General features: G+C 41.6%; 1 pseudogene; it reads right to left on the reverse strand.

Moving 5' to 3' along the window:
• Positions 1–2,515: 2,515 nt before the first annotated feature.
• On the reverse strand, positions 2,516–12,375 carry LOC100770622 (annotated as a pseudogene).
• Between the last annotated feature and the right edge of the window lie 6,417 nt (positions 12,376–18,792).

The following is an 18,792-nucleotide window of genomic DNA, read 5'->3' on the forward strand; positions in this document are numbered from 1 at the left end:
CTTCTGTAGGATACCTCCAGAGGGAATCCCAGGGAGTCCTCCCAAAGCCTTCATCAATTCACACCTCTCCAGTGGCCTCCCACTAGTGGCATTCAAATTCCTTCCTGTGGTTAAACACCCTTCTCTGATCTGGGTATTGTCCTCTGAATCATGAATCTAATTAATCTTAATCAATTAAATATTTGGATGAATAAATATTTCCTCCAATAAAATATTGGGGGAAAACCTGGAAGATCAGGGAATCCCAAGCAGCTGCCAGTGGCTTCCTTCCTGTGTCTCCTTTCGGTTCCTCTGTCCCAAATGGCTGAGATCCCGTGTCTGCCCTGCCTTAGCACTTCGTCTCTCTCTGCCTCCCTAGTGCTGGGATTAAAGGCTTGAGCCACCATGGCCTAGTTTCTATGGATAACTAGTGGCGAGTGCCAACCTCTGATCTCCAGGTCAGCTTTATTGGTCGGAGCACAAACAGAATATCAGACAACAGTCCAAGATCAGGACTGTCTGCCTCCTAGTTCATACACATGGCTACACATGACAGCATCTTTGGCTCTTAAATATCCCAATTCTATTTCAAACCTAGGGACAGTTTTAGTTACTTTTCTATTGCTGGGATAAAATACTCTGAGAAAAGCAACTTGACAAAGAGAGGGTTATTTTGGCTGATAGTTTTAGGTATCATCCACCATAGTGGGGAAGCTGAGGTGTTTTGAAACAGCTAATTGTATTCATCTGTAGTCAAGAAGAGAGAAGAATAAATGATTATACTCAGTTCACTTTCTCCTTTTTTATACAGTCCAGGGTCCCAGAGCAGAGAGCAGTGCCAACCATAGTGGGGGCATCTTTGTTCTTCATGTAATATGACCGAGAGAGTCTCCCTAGTCATGTCCAGAAGCCTGTCACCTAGATGGTTCTAGATCTCCTCAAATCAACAAATGAGATTAGCCACTATGGGGTATAGGGAAAACTGTGGTCAGCTTACCCAAGCCGCAGGTGTCCAGGCCAGCCTGCATGCAGCAGGCACTTCCTCCCTGAGCCAAGCCTGCCTCCTCCATGCCCAGAGACTGCTGACAGAGAGACACCTGACCCCAGAGACACCAATGAGAAAAGGACAACACAGCAGAGTCAGCTGTCTGAGCCAATGGGACCTTGGGAGGTTCCCTAAAGGCAGGCCCAACTTCCTGAATAAACGGCTCTGCTACTCATTGACCCCAGTGCCTGAGTCATTGGTGCTGTGTCTTCTCACCCACTCTCCCTAGGGATGGCTGAGCAGGGTCACCCACAACAATGGGGACATTGTCCTCATGCTTTCTTCTTTTAAGAAGTGTCTTCCCACACATAAAGTTGTGTGTGTTGGCCTTCCCATTGTTCTAGACTCAACTTATTCCTCAGGAAGACCTCACCCATCCTGGGAGCGCATCTGAGTGATGCTCTGTATTATTTTATAAACTACCTGCCTTACTACTAACTACAGTTGAGAATTGTCTTTGCGTTTATCTGACCCAGCTCTTGAATGCAGAATTCATTGGAGCAGGGGCACGGCCGTATTTTATACTGCAGCCCTCATGCACAGGCTAGATCTTGGTATAAAGGAGCACTCACAGTTGTTGCTGACTGGACTGTGATTCCAAAGTTTCATTTGAATGACAATCATGCTTGCCAATCTATTACCTTTTTGCTGTTTGACTCAGGAAAGCTGGTTTAATTGCCCAGGTATCAGATTTCCTGTTTTCTAACTGTTTAACTTTCAGTTCTATTTCTTTTTTTCTTTTTTTGAAACACGATTACTTTATTGACTTCTTACAATCAAACACTGCTAACTAGCATTGCTTTCACACATGCATCATTCAGAACAAAGGAGAGTTCCTCAGTATTTTCTAATAATGCATCATATAACACAAAATTAGAACTTAAAATGCACCGGATTAATTATGTATACTGGTAAATTTTTAAAAAGGCATAACTAATAATTTGATTCCTTCCTTCTTAAAATGGAAATTTAAATATTTCTGATAGTCTTGAGGTTATCATTATGTACAAACGGTGGCACATACAGTTCCATCTGGAAGGTGTCTCTTACACACTGTATCTCAACAAACAAAATGTGTATAAATTGCACACAGTCAATGCATGATAGAAAGCATGTTCCGAATACGAGCGAGCCTTTCAGGCCACCATATTTAGCTTTTGCATTATCATTTATGGCATTATAAATTAATTACACATGACATACTTTTGTACATTTAACCCTGAAGATGAGAAAAATAACTGAAAAATTATCCCAGGCGGCCATTTGGTTTGTATCATAAGAAAACGAACCCTCATCCACGAGTTCAGTGTCTGCCAAGTCGGAATCTAAGATAAGTGATGTTTCACGGTGACTTTCCCAGGTCCTGGCATGGCCTCTTCTCTCACAGTAGACCAGATGAAGGAGCATTTCTGGGATTCCCCTGGGGTGTTGCTTTCCCTTTGTATTCTTTTCTGGATTAACTGTCACCAGCCTCTCGAATGGCCTTCCATCTTAATCATTCATGAATCCTTTCAGAATGTCCTCAGAGAGCTCCACAAGAGGAAGTTCTGGAGATGGCAAGTCCAGAGGAGGAAGACTGGATATTGGATACTTGGCTTTCCCAATATTCGCGCCAAACTTCTGCCAGTTGAAGAGGCTGTGGCAGTTTCCGAGTGTGGTGGCAAGCTCCACAGCTGACTTCTCAACAAAGTCGGCATCGATGTCCAGCTCCTGCTCTGTTGAACCTTTCGAAGTCTGGCCTTCTCAGCCTTTAGCTGTTTGTTTTCTTTCCTTAATCTTTCATTCTCAGGCACCAGGAACTCCACGTGCCTCTGCAAATCTTCGATTCTGGTTGCCTGCTCCTCTATAATTGTCTTACCCTCTTTAGGGGCTTTGCTTCCAATGCACGGTTCTGTTGGCTCATTCTTTTGCTGAAGTAAATATAGCAGTGTGCCCGGATCCCTGTCAAAGACCCCCTGAGCCTCAGGGAGTCGTTTCTCTGTGGAAGGGATGCATGTTTGAGAAAGCAGAGGGTTCTGGCCCTCCATGTCCTCAGAGGGCCTGTGAGACGCCTGCAGGTTGGGGGGGGGGTTCTGTCCCTGTCTGTACTATGCTGTGCTTTCAACTGCTCCTCATGTTTTGCCCTCTTCCGCCTCCCCTGGATGAGGAGAAGCTGTTTGATGTGGCTGTCCCCTTGCAGTTCCAGTGATAAGTGAGCCTGCTCAGACTGTGTCAACTTCATGGCTTCAGAGAGATAAGAGTCCTTTCCTGTTTTAGCTTTTCGTGGCTTTCCTCATTTACTTGTTTTTAGCTTCTGCATTCTGCTATATGTTCCTCTGCCAGGTATTTTTATAGTCTTTCTGTAGCCTTTTTGTGACAAGAAAATAGCTTCTTCGTATTTCCCAGGAGCTAACAAACGGTCTTCCCGAGGGCAAGCGATGCAGTGGCTGTCGGGAGGCTCCTCCTCACAGTACCCCCAGCCAGCAAGCAGTGAGAGGCCAAGAGCAACGGCCCCAGTTTCCCATTTCTTGATGTTGCTTTAATTCCCTCTCCATTGCCTCCACATATATATGCATACACACACACACACACACACACACACACACACACACACACACACACACACACGTATACATATATATCATAGGGTTGAAGTCAAGCTAAGCACACACCTCCAAACATTTATCATTTCTTTATCATTTTTGACTATAATCAAAATCCTTCTAGCATTTTTGAAACATACATTGTCATTGATCTACACTTACCCTGTCATTCATTGGAACACTAGAATTTGGTTCCTCACCTAAATTAGTACCATGGGTCAACATTTTCCTATTCCTCCCTACTTTCTGCTCTCCCCAGTCTCTGGTAACTACTGTTTTATACTGTTTTATACCCCTGTGGGATTTATGGTTAAGATGATGTGGGTGACCTGATGTCTCATTGTAGTCTTGCTTTACTTTCATACAAGAGTTGGGGATGCTCACCAATTTTCATATCCTTATTGACCTTTGAGCTCATCTTGAATAACAGATATTTCACCCCTATTGATCAACATATACCCTTTCCCCTGGCTTCTTGATGGCTGCCTACCCCACATTCTACAGAAGTGTGGCTATTTTCAAAACGTCACATAAACACAGTCATACATCCGTACCATCCTATGACTGGTCCTTTCACCTACAGTGCCCTGGAGTCATAAGTGTTACCACAGTAGGAGAATTTCTGTCTCTTTTCCAGGTTGAATAATAATCAGTTGTTTGGCTACATCAAATTTACCCATCATATGAGAATGAACATTGGCCACACTTTTATTAACAATGTCTCTTTTATTCCCATGGTGAGATTCTGAACTATTTATCATCATTTCACTGCTAAATAGATGAGAAAATTGGGACACATCTAAGGAAGGCAGTTTAGAGGTCTTACCATCCATAATCACTTTGGCCTCTGTTGTTTGGTCCTGATGAGGGGATTGTAAGAGATTGATGGTGGGAATGGGAAGTCAGAGAAGCCCTGAAAGGATGCACGGCCCGTCAGTATAAGTTGTGGAAGGATCTGATGGGCAACAGCAGCCCCCATTGCTTTATTTTTAGCTGTTTCAAGGACCCCCACCAGATCCTTGGTCTCCCGGTGTTGTGACTGCAGGAAATGCATCACATTTTTGTTTCATATAAGCTAGTTCAAATTGCAGCCAATTGTGAATCAGAGTGCTGCTAATACGTTGTGCCTTGGCTGTAGTCTCTGGGCATATGCGTGCCACTCAGCAGCATTGAATGAATTTATCGAAAACCTTCTGTTAGTATTCAGGCATCTGTACTGACTCGCCCCTGGAGTTCTGGCAGGATACGCATGCCCTCAGCTGTAGCCACTAAGAGCACCACCTGTGCCTATTCACTAGGGTCCCTTTTAAAAGGACCCTGCCCGCCTCTGATCCCCAGCTCTCTCTCTGCCTCTCTTTTCTCTCTCCCACTGCCCCTGTCCCTGGAGGCAGTCTACCCCTCCCATTTCCCCTTTTTAAGATCTCTTTCCCTTAATAATAATAATAATAATAAAAACCTCCATGTGAACTCTGTCACATGGCGTCTTCTCTCTCACAGTGCCTTTTTTTTTTTTAATTACAATACCTTCCATTTGTGTCTGCCTCACAACCTTAGGAATCTCTCAATCTGTGTTCTTTGAACACCTGCCTAAACATTCAATATCAGCTATAATGCTGTCAGTTGAAGCTTATTCCTTGTGTGGAGCCGAAGGCTCTCAAGGGTGCCAGACAATACTCATGGGAGGCTGGTCCCCCATAATGCCAGCATAGCAATAAATTCTTTAGCCCGTACTAAATTCAGCATCTTTTTGAGATCCTGAAACATTTCTTTTTATAGTCCAAGCTTGGGCCCTATATATGGTCAAGAACATATAGAGCATATTTCTAAATAGGGATCTCTGCTTCATTTATTTTCATCTTGCATGAAAATTTCTCAGCATATAAATTCCAGAATAAACACCGATTGGTATCATGTTAATGTTTGTACACAAGAGCTATTGTGTGGCAGTAGTCAGCCTAATTTTCAGATTGCAGAATGTATTCATTTGTTTCTTGTTGGCAAATAGTATCTCATGCTGTCTATCACTATTCATGTTTATTTAGATAAACATTAAGACAGGGGAGACATGAGCAAACTGAAGGAGAACATGTGTTTAGTAATTCAACGTCCTCCAAAAGTCGAGGCACACAGAATGCCCTTTCAGAAACACAAAGCATTGCATTTGCAGATATTTATAAAATCCCACACTGTAAATATTGCTCTAGTGTCAACATAGTGTCTTTGGCTGTATATTGTATCCACTTTATCATTTTCTGTAGTCTCTCACCCAGCTTATTACCATTTGATTTGTATTTGAGATCTTATCCAATATTTTGTTGTTCACTTTTTGAGGCTGCGATCCAGGAGGAGGTATTGCCACAAATCTCATGCTCAGTGCAATTAAATAAAGCATGAGTTCTCTCTCACACATACATCTCTCTCTCTCTCTCTCTCTCTCTCTCTCTCTCTCTCTCTCTCTCTCTCTCTCTCTGTGCAGTAGGAAATCCAGTGTGCCAGCAGGTGGCAGCAAACATAAATGATCTAAACAATGCTGGCACTCAGGAATTCCTACTGTGGCGAGGCTACAGGTGAAATACTGTATTTCACTGCACTGTCTGCACTGTGCACATTGATCCATGAGAATTAAAGAGAGGATCCTTTAGAGAATCAGAGATTTTAAAATGTTTCTTTCAAAGTCTCAACCCCCACATACTCCTCATTTCTCCCTTTTCTCCCCGATTTTGAAATGTGGCAGAGTGTTTGTTGATGAAGCAATGTAAGTACCAAATTTATTACTGTGGGAGAGTGAAAGAGAATGGAAACTGGGTTTTATTTATCTTTTGCTTCCCCTCCTCTGGGCTCATCTTTCTTGAAGATCTTGGGCAAGCCTTCCAGAAGAAGCTGTTTGAAGATGATTCTTCATCTTCAGCTGGAATGAAAGCTTGGACTTCTTCAAAACGTCACAGTAGGCATGCCAGAAAAGACGGTGCCTTAAAGTGCTTAGGAGGTGAAGAGATAATTGATCTCCCAGGACTGTCGGGAGGAGCCATATCAGTGTGGTGTTACAGTCCTCTCCCCGCAGTATCGGGTAAGCACAGGCAGAGGCCAAAGATCTAGTTGTTAGGTAGATGTCAAAGCACTTAACAGAGGCAGACAACTGACGGGACCATTCCATAAACGTTGCCCTGTGTGAGGGAATATCACCTGAACCCTCAGGAATAATACCTTCTGTCCTCTGTGTCTAAATAAGGCTAAGGCTGAGTCAGTGTTACATTGTGTTAGGGAGACTTTCAGCTTTAGTTCCCTGCAGGATATGGAAGACCAGAAATGTACCAATTGAAAGCTCTGTGAAGGAACTGGCTCAACAGCTCCAATTTCAGTGAGTTGTGTAGGTGTTGTCTTCAGCAATGGGGTCTTGCTGTCAGTTTGTGGAGAGCAGCCTACAGTCTATCCCACAACCTGGGTTGTTCACTGATGCCCATGAGGCCCTACAATTCAGTTAGATGTAACCCAGTCCTGATGCTGGAAGCGTCTTTGGGTGACAGGAGAAGAGATGGCCACTTGGGGCTCTGTCTCCACCATTACTTGGTAAATTCACTTAGCTTGCCTTCATATGCATATATATTTTGGCTAGTTTCTACTTTGTTAGGTTTCCATGTCACCCCTCAAATGGTCATTAAGTTTAGCTGTCTTTCCCTGCTAACCATCACACTACCCCCTCTTTTCTTCCACTTGCAACTTGAACCTCCTGTTCCAGCCACCCATACAACAGTATCTATCTGGTTTCTTTCCCTTTCCTAATGAAATGTATCTGTTCTCTCTAGTCTCACTTACCCTCTGTGGTCCTATAGATTACAGCTTTCTTATCACTGACTTAACAGCTAATATCTGCATATAAGGGAACACAAGCCATATTTGTCTTTCTGGGTCAAAAAAAAAAAAAAGAAAAAATGTAGTGATAAAAACTCCTGATGATATTCTGCTATACTCATAGATCAGTGCCTTGTTCGGCCATCATTAAAGAAGCTTCCTCCTGAAACAAATGGGAACACTGTAGACACATCCCTCAGGAAGCTTTGTTTTTTTCATAGTTCCATCCTTTCCCCTACATATTTCATGATGTCATTTTTTTAAAAAAAATACTCTGTTGTATAAATGTATCACATTTTCTTTATCCATTTTCTGTTAAAGGGCATCTAGGTGGTTTCCAATTTCTGGCTATTATTAATAGATCAGCAACGACCATGCTTTAGTAAGTGTTTAGTGGTAGGATGAAGCATCCATTAGCTGTGTGCCTAAAAGTGGCAGAGCTGGGTCATAAAGTAGACTGACTCCCAACTTTCTGAGGAACCGCCATATTGAATTCCATAGTGGGTGTCCAAGTTTGCACTCTCACAGTAGCAATGTGTGAGTGTCCCTTTTACTTCACATCCTTGCCAGCACTTGTTTTGTTGGTCTTAGCCAGTCTGACAAGTGTAAGTAGTTTTGATTTGCATTTCTCTGATGACTAAGGATGCTGAATGTTTCTTCAAGTGTCTCAGTCATTCCTCTGTTGAGAATTCTCTGTTTAGATCTGTAGGCCTTTTTTTTGTTTGTTGTTTTCTTGCTATACAGTTTCTTGAGTTCTTCACAAATGCTGGATATTAGCTGTGGTGGTTTGAAAGAAAACAGTGTTTGAAGGAAGTGGCACTATTAGGAGCAAGGCTTTGCTGGAATTGGAGCGTCACTGTGGGGGCAGGTTTTGAAGTCTCATTTATGTTCAAGTTATGCCCAGTGAGACAGTTCAATTTATTTTGCCTTTGGATGAAGATGTAAACTTCTCCAGCACCATGTCTGGCTGTATGCTGTCATATTCCCAGCCACCATGCTCCCCGCCTCTAAACTGTAAGCTGTCACCTCAATTAAATGTCTTCCTTTATAAGAGCTGCCATGGTCATGTGTCTCTTCAGAGCAATAGAAACCCTAGGACATTAGCCCTCTGTCAGATAGATAGAGTGTAGTAGATAAAAATAACTTCCCATTCTGTAGGCTGTCATTTTGTTCAATTGACATTGTCCTTTGTTGTAGAGAAGTTTCTCTGCTTTTTTTTTTTTTTTTTTTTTTTTAAGACAGGGTTTCTCTGTGTAGCTTTGGAGCCTATCCTGGAACTCGCTCTGTAGATCGGGCTGGCCTCGAATTCACAGAGATCCACCTGCCTCTGCCTCCCGAGTTTGGAAGTATTTTATTGAGAAGTTTTGCATCTGTTTTCTTAAGTGGAATTGGTCTTGAATCCTATTTCTTTATTAGATCTTTTGATGGTTTGGGTATCAGAAGAACAACAACCTCATAAAATGAATTGTGCAATCCTTCTGTTCCTGTTGTATGGATTAATTTGAAAGTCTAGTAGAATTCTGTGATAAAACCATCTGGCCTTGGGCCTTTTGGGGGGGTAGTCTTTGAATGGCTGCTTCTATTTCACTAGGAGTTACATGTCTATTTAAATCGCTTATCTGATCTTGATTTAGCTGTGGTAAGTGGTACCTATGGGGAAATCATTCACTTCTTTCAGATGTTCTCATTTGGAGGAGCACACATTTTTAAAGTATGTCCTTTGATTCTCTGGATTTCTTCCACATCTGTTGTTATGCCCCCCTTTCCATTTCTAATTTTGTTACTTTGGCTCTTCTCTCCCTGCCCTTGAGTTAATTTTGGTAATGGTTTGCCAATCTTACTGATTTTCTCAAAGAACCAACTTTTTGTTTCATTGGTTCTTTGTATTTATTGGTTTTGTTGTTGTTGCCTTTTCTATTTCATGTGTGCCGTTATGTTGCTAGTATGGGATCTCTCCATTTTTTTTTTTTTAATTTAGGAACTTAGTGGCATAGACTTCATTGTGTCCTATATGTTTGGATATGCTGTGCATTCATTTTCATTGAATTCTAGAAAGTCTTTAAATTCTTTCTTTCTTTATGTCTTGACCCATTTTCCATTCATCAGAGAATTATTCCGTTTCCATGAGTTTATAAGCTTTCTGCTGTTTCTGTTGTTGTTGTCCAGCTTTTTTTTTTCCTCTGGTGGTCAAAGGGATACAGAGTGTTACTTCAATTTTCTTCTATCTGTTGAGACTTGCTTTGTGTCCAAGTATGTGGTCAATTTTGCAGAAAGTTCAAAGAGGGGCAGAAAAGAAGGTATATTCGTTTGTGCTTGGATGAAATATTCTGTGAATATCTGTTAGGTTCCTTTTGTTTATAACTTCAGTTAGCTCCAGAATTGTTTACTATTTGTGTGGTTGACCTATTAGTGCGAGTTGGGTATTGAAGTCTTCCACTATCACTGTGACAGTTAATACATAATTTAAGCTGTAGTAAACTTTTTAAAAAAATCTAGGTGCCCTTATGGTTATGGCATAGGTGTTGAGAAGTGAAATATCCTCTTGGTGGATCTTTTCTTTGATGAGTATGTAGTATCTTTCCATATCTCTTCTAGTTAGTTTTGGTTTGAATTCTATTGTGTAGATATTGAAATGGCCACGCCAGCTTGCTTCTTGGGCCCATTTGCTCAGAAAGTTTTTCCCAACCCTTTATCATATATATTCATATGTATCCTTGGCGACAGGTGCGGTTCTTGAATTCCTCAGAAGAATGGATCCTCTTTTCACATCCATTCTGTATCTTTTCTATTGGAGAATTGAGACCATTTGATGTTAAGAGATACCAATGATCAATAATTGTTGATTCCAGTTACTTTGTTATTGTGGTTGTTGGTGGTAGTGGTGGTGGTGGTGGTGGTGTGTGTATACTTTCCTTCTTCTGACTTTGCTCGTCTGGTAGTATTCATTCCTTGTGTTTTCTTGAGTATAGTTAACCTCTTTAGGTGCCCCCACGTTTTTATTTTAGTAATTAATCAATGTGGTCATATCTTGCTAGTACAAATAAAGCCTGTCTGAAGGAGCTACCACTAGCTAACCATAGAGGTCTGGAAGTCTGTATAACAAGATAACACCACAAAATCAAATTAGGGTATATGGGGTATTTGAGTGATCTCTCTCTCTCTCTCTCTCTCTCTCTCTCTCTCTCTCTCTCTCTCTCTCCCCGTGTGTGTGTGTGTGTGTGTGTGTGTGTGTGTGTGTGTGTGTGTGTGTGTGTGTGTTCCAGTTTAAGAACATTTGGAAACCAGAGGAGGATGTCACTAACATCTATTGCTTTTTACTTTATTCCTTGGAGATGGAGTGTCTCAGGATACCTGAAACTTGTTGTGTCAGCTAGGCTGGTGGACCAGTGAGCTCCCAGCATCTGCCTGCCTCCTCTGCCCTCTCCAACATGCTGGTGTTCTAGGCATGTGCAGTCATGGCTGACTTTTATGTAGCTGCTAGAGATTTGAACTCAGGTCCCCATGATACCACAGACAGCAATCATACCCACTGTGCCATCTCTCTGGACCTCTCATCTGACTAATATTCTTGAACTGTTACAAACTAGATTCTAAGTTTCCAATAATTAAAAAAAAAAAAGCTCCATCTGTATCTGGTTGCTATTCATGTAAACAAGCTGGAGTTGAAAAATGATAAAAGCCTGGGAATGCAGCTACAAGTTTCAACCCTACAGTTCTTCCACAGCCTGGCACGAGTGAACCGTATTTTACAAAACACTGAATTCCTTGTGTGTGGTCGTGCCCCTAGGGCAACAGTTTTGTAACCATCATTGGAAACCCCCTTAGGCAACAAGGATTATAGACTACAAACTGAAGATGGTGTCAGAAATATGTTTAAATGCAAATGAATTATTTAGTTATGCAGAAGTACAGGGGGTAAAGGCCACAAAAACTGTTACAAACCCTGAAAACTTTACATGTATATGTGTTATATGTATATGCGTATGTTTTCCCCGAAAGTCTTTTGCTCTGAGAGGCACTTTACAATTTGGCCAGTAGAGGGCAGCCACAGAGCAGCTCTGGGATTTCAGTGACTCCAGCCAGGCTTTGGGAGGATGCTTCTGTAACTATACGGCCATGTGTATCCATTATGCCATTTCTGGGTTCTGGATTCGTGTTCTTCTTTCACCAATCTTTTCCTTATGATGTGTTTAGTTCCTTTCAGCTGTTCAGTTGTTTTGCTGTTGTTGTGAGCGGGATCATCTTAAATTTCATGTAGCCTGACTTGTTTTTAAAAACACTCCCAGAGAAACAAAAGATTCTCCCTGTGTATTGGAAAAGTCAGAATATAGCCTGGATGTATTGAATGAAGGTCAGGTCTGTGAGAGCACAAATAGAAGACGCCCAATAGAGAAAAAAAATGAGTAACCACACTTGTATTTAGGATTACCCCAGAAAAGCCCAACTCTTGTTTCTAATTTCCCAGTTATTCGACTATTAAATCCCTCCTGAGACACAGCAGAACACAAATGCCCTTTGGGGTGAGAATTTCTGGTACTTCTAGGAGAAAATTTGTACATAAATAGGCATGTTGGCAACACCATGGCCTCAAGCTTAGTTGCCATGCGTCTGCTCTCAGGATGCAGAGAATCAAGAACAAATGGAGATTTGGTGGAGTTTTTTTGTTTTTTTTTTTCATGGGTGAAAGTTCAAAATGATATTTTCAAGTTTTTTTGTGTGTGTTATTTTTGCTGGTTGGCATGGAAATCAAACACCATAGCATTAATACTCAGTCTAGCAAACAGCTCGTTGCCTCCGTGCACCAGCTCTGTGCCTGTCCTTGATTGGTGAAGGGAACCGAGCACCACCAGTGCCGCTGTGGAGCTGGGGAAGGTGTGTCCTGTGCCTGTAGGATGTGATGCTCTCAATCTTTTTCCGCATCTGTGGTTCTCAAAGGGTGTGGCCAGCGGTAGCGGGGATTGCCCAGCACTTTTGAGAAATGCAAACCTCTATGTCTTTAGGTGAGGCCCAGCACTGGGTTTTAATAAGCCTTTCAAGTGGGCATTCAGACGTGGTGAACTGGTCATCCGCTTGCTCCAGGAGTCCATATGTGGTATCTTACGGTATTCTTAGTGAAATAACTGGATTTGCTAGGCCTGCTGCTCTCTTCCTTCCTTGGGGTGGTGTTTCTGGGAGGGAGTAGAACTCATCTGCTTATCTATCCATGCGTCCGTCCCAGGAGAGATCAGTGCTCACATCTTCCAACGTAACTTTCTGCATAACACCCATCAGTGTATTCCATGCCTTGCTTCTTTTCATTTGATCCAGAAGCACAGCCAAAAGGAGGCATAATTAAGGCATATTTAAAGGGGCCTCTGGAAAACTTCTAGCTGAGGAGATGGAGTCACATGGTGCCAGGGTTAAGACTTCGAGAACCTCACAGTCTCTAAAAGCTTGTCTTCCTGGTGATGTAAAGAGTTTTTTTTTTTTTTCCTTAACTTTTCCCATATTTGTTTTTCTTGACTCAGAAATTGCAACATGATCCTCGTAACAAAATTTGACAGTTAATAACCCGGAACACAAAACAAACAAGCTGTTCACGCATGGGTCACGTGGCTTTTGTTTTGAAGATGTTTTCGCTCTGGTGATACAGCCTCTCTACGAAGGGCCACTGAAGGGGAAAATAAATTTCCCATACTGACCACTGAACTATACATAATTCTAAATGTTGTATTATGTAATATATATTATATACTGTAATTGATTATTCCAGGTTTTGAGAGATTTCATTTGGAGTTGCAACTTAAAATCCCTGCCCTTGTGGGGCTGGAGAGTTGGCTCAGAGGTTAAGAGTACTGGCGGCTCTACCCAAAGTCCTAAGTTCAATTCCCAGCAACCACATGGTGGCTCACAACTGTCTATAATGAGATCTGGTGCCCTCTTCTGGCCTGCAGGCATACATGCAGACAGAATACTGTATATACAATAAATAAATCTTAACAAAACAAAACACCAAAATCCCTGTCCACCCTTCTTTGCCTGTCTCTATCTGACTAACTGGAATTCCTTTTCTGCTCTGCCTCTGTTGCCAGAGACCTCTCTTTCGCTGAGTAGACATAACCATTTGCTCTTCTTACCTGACTTTTATTTTTCAGGCTTCCTAGTTACCTACATTGTCTCCAGCCAGACCTCCACAAACCCACCTTATGTCGTCTTCATTGCTTGTACATTCCTCTCAACTGCCTTGTGAACAATACCATCTCCCCCCACCCTTGAACTCAGTTTCACTGGTGTAACAGTTAAGGGTGTGGCTCACATCTATACGGAAATGTGGTACCTAACAGTAGATCAACACATGTTGGTAATATCATCTATTTCTCAGACAGCTCTTAACATCTTAACTTCTGCCTGTTCAAGAAATGATTCTAATCTGCCTTGTAAAACATTACATGTTCTACACAAAGTTAATTTATCCATTGTTTTACCCTTCAGACGTGTCATTTAACAAAGGCTCATAGAGTCATGTATGTTAGTGCTTATCCCCAGTAACTGCTGCACTCAGAGGCTGAAGCAGGGGCATCACAGGTTGGAGATCAGTGTGGATACATGGTGAATTCAAAGGACAATACACACTGAGACACTGGAAGAATTTGAACAAACAAAAGTCATAGACATACAAAGTCAATTAATAGTTGACTGGATGTAGAGAAGTTGAAGAGAAGTGGGTAGGAGAGCTTGGTTTATGAGCAAGGGGATGCTGCAAACATTGTGGCATTGGTTTAGAATTTTGAGAATATATTGAAACTATTGAACTGTAATTTTGAATGAGGAAATTTCAATGAGGGTACATGGTGTATCTCCCACTATAGCTGCGATTTAAGGTACCCTATATGGGTTAGAGAAAGGACAAGTTTGTTCCAGTGTTTTGTCTTCAGTGTTGGTAGGCCTGTCTCCACAGCTATGAAAATTTACATAACAAAAAGAAAGTTTGAAATGCTGAAAATCTTTATGAACCACTCATAACCATTTTCCCTTGAGCTGCCCCCTTTTCTTTTGACTAATGAAGAATGCCAAGTCTTACTCTATCTCTGGGTAGATTTTATTTCTAAATTTCAAACCATTTTCCTATCCCTGGATGGAATAGCATCCTCAGTTTCATTTCTAACTTGAAACAAAAACGGCTTGGGTGCATATTTTATAATCTGTAAAGAAATAGGATAGTAGGGCATGCTATTAAGCCCACAATGGCTTGTCTATTATTACCAAGGTTTAGAAGGTATTGCTTATTATCCTTGTTTTGTGGCTGAGGTGACTGAATCATGGATATTAAGTGTAAGTTCATTCTGCCTATAAGAACAAAGCCATGCTAATCTGTAGCATTAATACCTAATACCAGATCTTGCATCTTCCAGCTATATCTTTCTTCATAAGAATAAACACTATCCATGGCCAAGGCGTGTTCCTTGTATAGACATGAAAAAGAAGGCATTTGTATGTCTTCTTCCATGGTAGAAAATTAAAGGTGATGCTAAGATACTGTACTAGAGTGGATTCAGTCTACAGTGAGTTATAGGCTCACCCAACCTGAGCTTTGCTCTTTATAGCAAACCTAGAGGCATATGGTCTACCTGCAAGAACTCTCATGGCCCAACAACAACAATTGGTGTCAAAGTGTCACCCTCTAGAGTCGCAAAGAACATTAAATCTGGTTACTAAATACAAGACTTATATTTTGCCAATCATATAGGTACACTTTTATTTACATACGATACTTTCAAGGCAGGAATTCAATCTGCTTTGCAAATATTTTTTGTCTTTTCTCAGGGATAAATGGTGTTAATCGTGCTATATGCTACTGTGTTGATTACTCAGATAATTCCTTCCATAGCCTTGGCTATGTATTCCCTCATTGTCTAATGTGATTTAGGCACTTGTCATGGAATCTGCCATGAATGAGACAGCTTTGACTTATCCTGAAGCCTGCCTTTTAGAAGTAAAGGAAGAGAGACAACAAAGAAGACAAAGTAAACAAGGGTAGTAGAGATGGGTTCTAATGGGTTAGCTGGAGGATTTGGCTTAGAAAGAGATTGAAGTAAACCCTCTGGGTTTTGGAATTATGCTAATTCTAAAAGACAAGTTAGCATTTATAATCTATTGATCTTGCCACAAATGTCAACCAGGTTGACACAGAGCATCTCCGGTAGACTTTATGCCTTGTTTTTAAAAACAGCTTCTGGCTATGCAGCCCAGGCTTGCCTCAAGAGTACTATGTGGACTAGCAGGGCCTCAAACTCAGATCTTTCTGTCTCTTTCTCAGAACTCTAGGATTATAGAAATGTGCCACACACAGCCAGAGGGAGTTCTTTATAAGTAGGCAATTTTATAGCAAGGATAATCCATGCTTGCATGGTGCTTTATGGTATAGACCGAACCCTAAGGCACTGGAGTCCTCTCAATACTCAAAGCTCAGCAGCTTCAGCCACTTCCATGCCAAGCTGGTGAGCTAGGTAACACAGCTCGGTTCAGTAATTCACACATCTGGTCTTGCCAGGTACATTATGCATCTGGGGAGGATTTTTGTTTGTTTGTTTTCTGACGAATCATCTGTTAATCTTAAAACTACAGGTAGAACCAAGACATAATGCCATCTTCTTCGTTGGATGCACTTCTGGGAAAGAAAGGAAGAGAGGCAGCGAGTGAACGGTGAAGGTTAGTTCATTTAGGTTCCCGAGTACGAGGGTTTCCGTTAGCTTCAGTGGACTTGGTGTGTGTGGTTTGATGGGTACCATGCCATCAACACATGCGGCCTAAACAAAAGCAACACATCTTTACATGTTAAACAAAGAGCATGAACAGATGTGACACACCTTAATATTATATTATAATATTATAGTATTAATACACACATATTATACAACAGATGACAATTGGGGTATTCGCCGATCTGATCACAGGAGGCCAGTTCAGGCTGCGTATACACTATTGCTAGGGAGTCTTGACGGGGTCATTCTTCTAGATTTATGGGAGTTTACATTGCTTCACGTTTCTACCTGATCCTGAAACTCCCTCTCTTTCCAGTCATCTCTTTCAACACTCTCCTCCTCCATTCACTCCCCAACTGTGCCCCTCAAGTTCCCATCCCCACCAGCCCCCAGTCCATCCAGGAGATCTCTATTTTCCTTTCCCAGGGAGATTCATGCATCCCCTTTGGGCCCTCCTTGTTATCCAGCCTCTGTACAGCTGTGGACCATAGCATTGTTCTCCTTTACTTTGTACCTAATATCCATTTATGAGTGAGTATATACCATGTTTGTCTTTCTGGGTCTGGGTTACCTCACTGAGGATGATTTTTTTTTCTAGACCCATCCATTTGCCTTCAAATGTCCTGATGTCATTGTTTTTTAACAGCTGAGTAATACTCTATTGTGTAAACATATCACATTTTCTTCCAGTTTCTGGCTATTATGAACGATGCTGCTATGAACATAGTTGAGCCAGTGTCCTTGTGGTATGGTTGAGCATCCTTTGGGTATATGCCCAAGAGTGATATAGCTGAGTTTCGAGGGTCCTACTTGCTGTCACAGAACACCAAGGAAGTACCTCTTACTTTGGTTACAGTTGCTTTTTAGTTCCATCTATTACTGGCATAGCACATTCGAAGTTAAATCATTTTTGACCACTCTCTGTACAGCCAAGTAGTCCCAGCCTTTGTTCATTCTCCCGTTTCTCTAATGTAGTTTTGACTACAAAAGGAAATGCATCAAGAATGATACATAGGCAGTGGTTTTAATTAATCATGCTCACACCCAGCATCTGGAAAGTATAATGGAACATCCGCTTTGGATAGAAGCACCTAAGGATTATTAAAATCTGCTATCTTATGTCTTTTTATAGTATAAGTGTCATGTGTTAGCCATACTTAGATACAAATGATTTGAAGAGAAAATTAGCAAAAAAAAAAAAAAAAATCTCTAGTGCAGTTCATTGAAAGAAACAATCCAGACCTCTGAATAAGTCTTATTGTTTGGTTTTTTTTTTTTTTTTAGTTAAAGTGTATTTATTCTTTGATTTGCCTTGGGGAAGGGTGGGAAGGGTACGAGAGTGGTCTTAGGTGGTGGTGAGTGTCACAGCTGGTCTTTCATGGAGCCAATAGGACTCAGCAGATGTTTTCAAAGCATCGGCAATAAGTGAAGATGAGGGCTATAGTCTCTGTTCTCTGAATTCTATTTTAGGCCTTTCTTATCTCCAAAGTCGACTTAGCCACATGCAGTGTTAAAATCTGTTCTATTGCCATGTGCGTTCTAGAAATGTGTATTTCTGACATACCTAGCTTCTCACTCTGGTTTAAGTGAAGTTGCACTAGACTGTCACAATGTAATTTTTCTTCGGTTTTCTTTCATAAACTATCATGACTCAGAGAATGAGTGTTTTCGTCTCCTCCCCCAAACCACCACATTTGCTAGCAACTTTTTATCGTACAACTCGTATACATACTTGGGTATGTTAGAGATCTTAATTATGAAAGCCGCAAGAAAGTGGTTATTGATATTTAAGGAATACAAGTACTTAAAATATTGCCTATATAGTCTCTCAGAGTTGTGAAGAATAGAAATAAAAAGGAATTGTGTTTTAATAATAATGACAATAACTTAATTAGTAATGACCACCTAGCAATGTTTGAGTACTTCTAGAATTGCTTGATTTTTCAAATAGCTAATATTAAAGAACCAATTCTTTAAAAACAAAAACAAAACAAAACAGATTCTTCTCTGATGCAATTCACCCGACCACAGTTTCTCCTCTGTCCACCCCCCCCCCCCACTTCCCCTAACCCTAGATCGACTCCTACTCTGCTTCCCTGCAGAGAAGACCAGGTCTCCAAGAGACAATAACCAAACATGACAAACCAAGATACAATAAGACAAGGCGAAAACCATCACACAGAGACTAAACAAGGCAACCGAATAAGAATAAAAGAGTCCCAAGGGCGGGCCAATAAACCACAGACACACCCACTCCAATTGTTAAGAGTCTCACAAAAACACCAAGGTAACAGCCGGAACATGCGTGCAGAGGACCAGGTGCTGACTCATGCAGGCCCTGTACTAGGCATTTCAGTCTCTGTGAGCCGACATGAGCCTTGATTGGTTGATTTACATGTTCTTCCGGTGGGTGCCCTCCATCCTCTCTGACTCCTACCGTTTTCCCTCCCCCTCTTGCACACGGCTCCCCGACCTCCGAGCAGAGAGAGCAGATGGAGACCTCAAAATGGGACTCTCTGTCTCTCTGCATAATGTCTGGCTGTGGTCTCCGCTGCATCTACCCCCATCTGATGCTGGAGGAAGCCTCTGATGACGA

Source organism: Cricetulus griseus, chromosome 10 (genome assembly GCF_003668045.3).
Source record: "Cricetulus griseus strain 17A/GY chromosome 10, alternate assembly CriGri-PICRH-1.0, whole genome shotgun sequence".
NCBI lineage: Eukaryota > Metazoa > Chordata > Mammalia > Rodentia > Cricetidae > Cricetulus > Cricetulus griseus.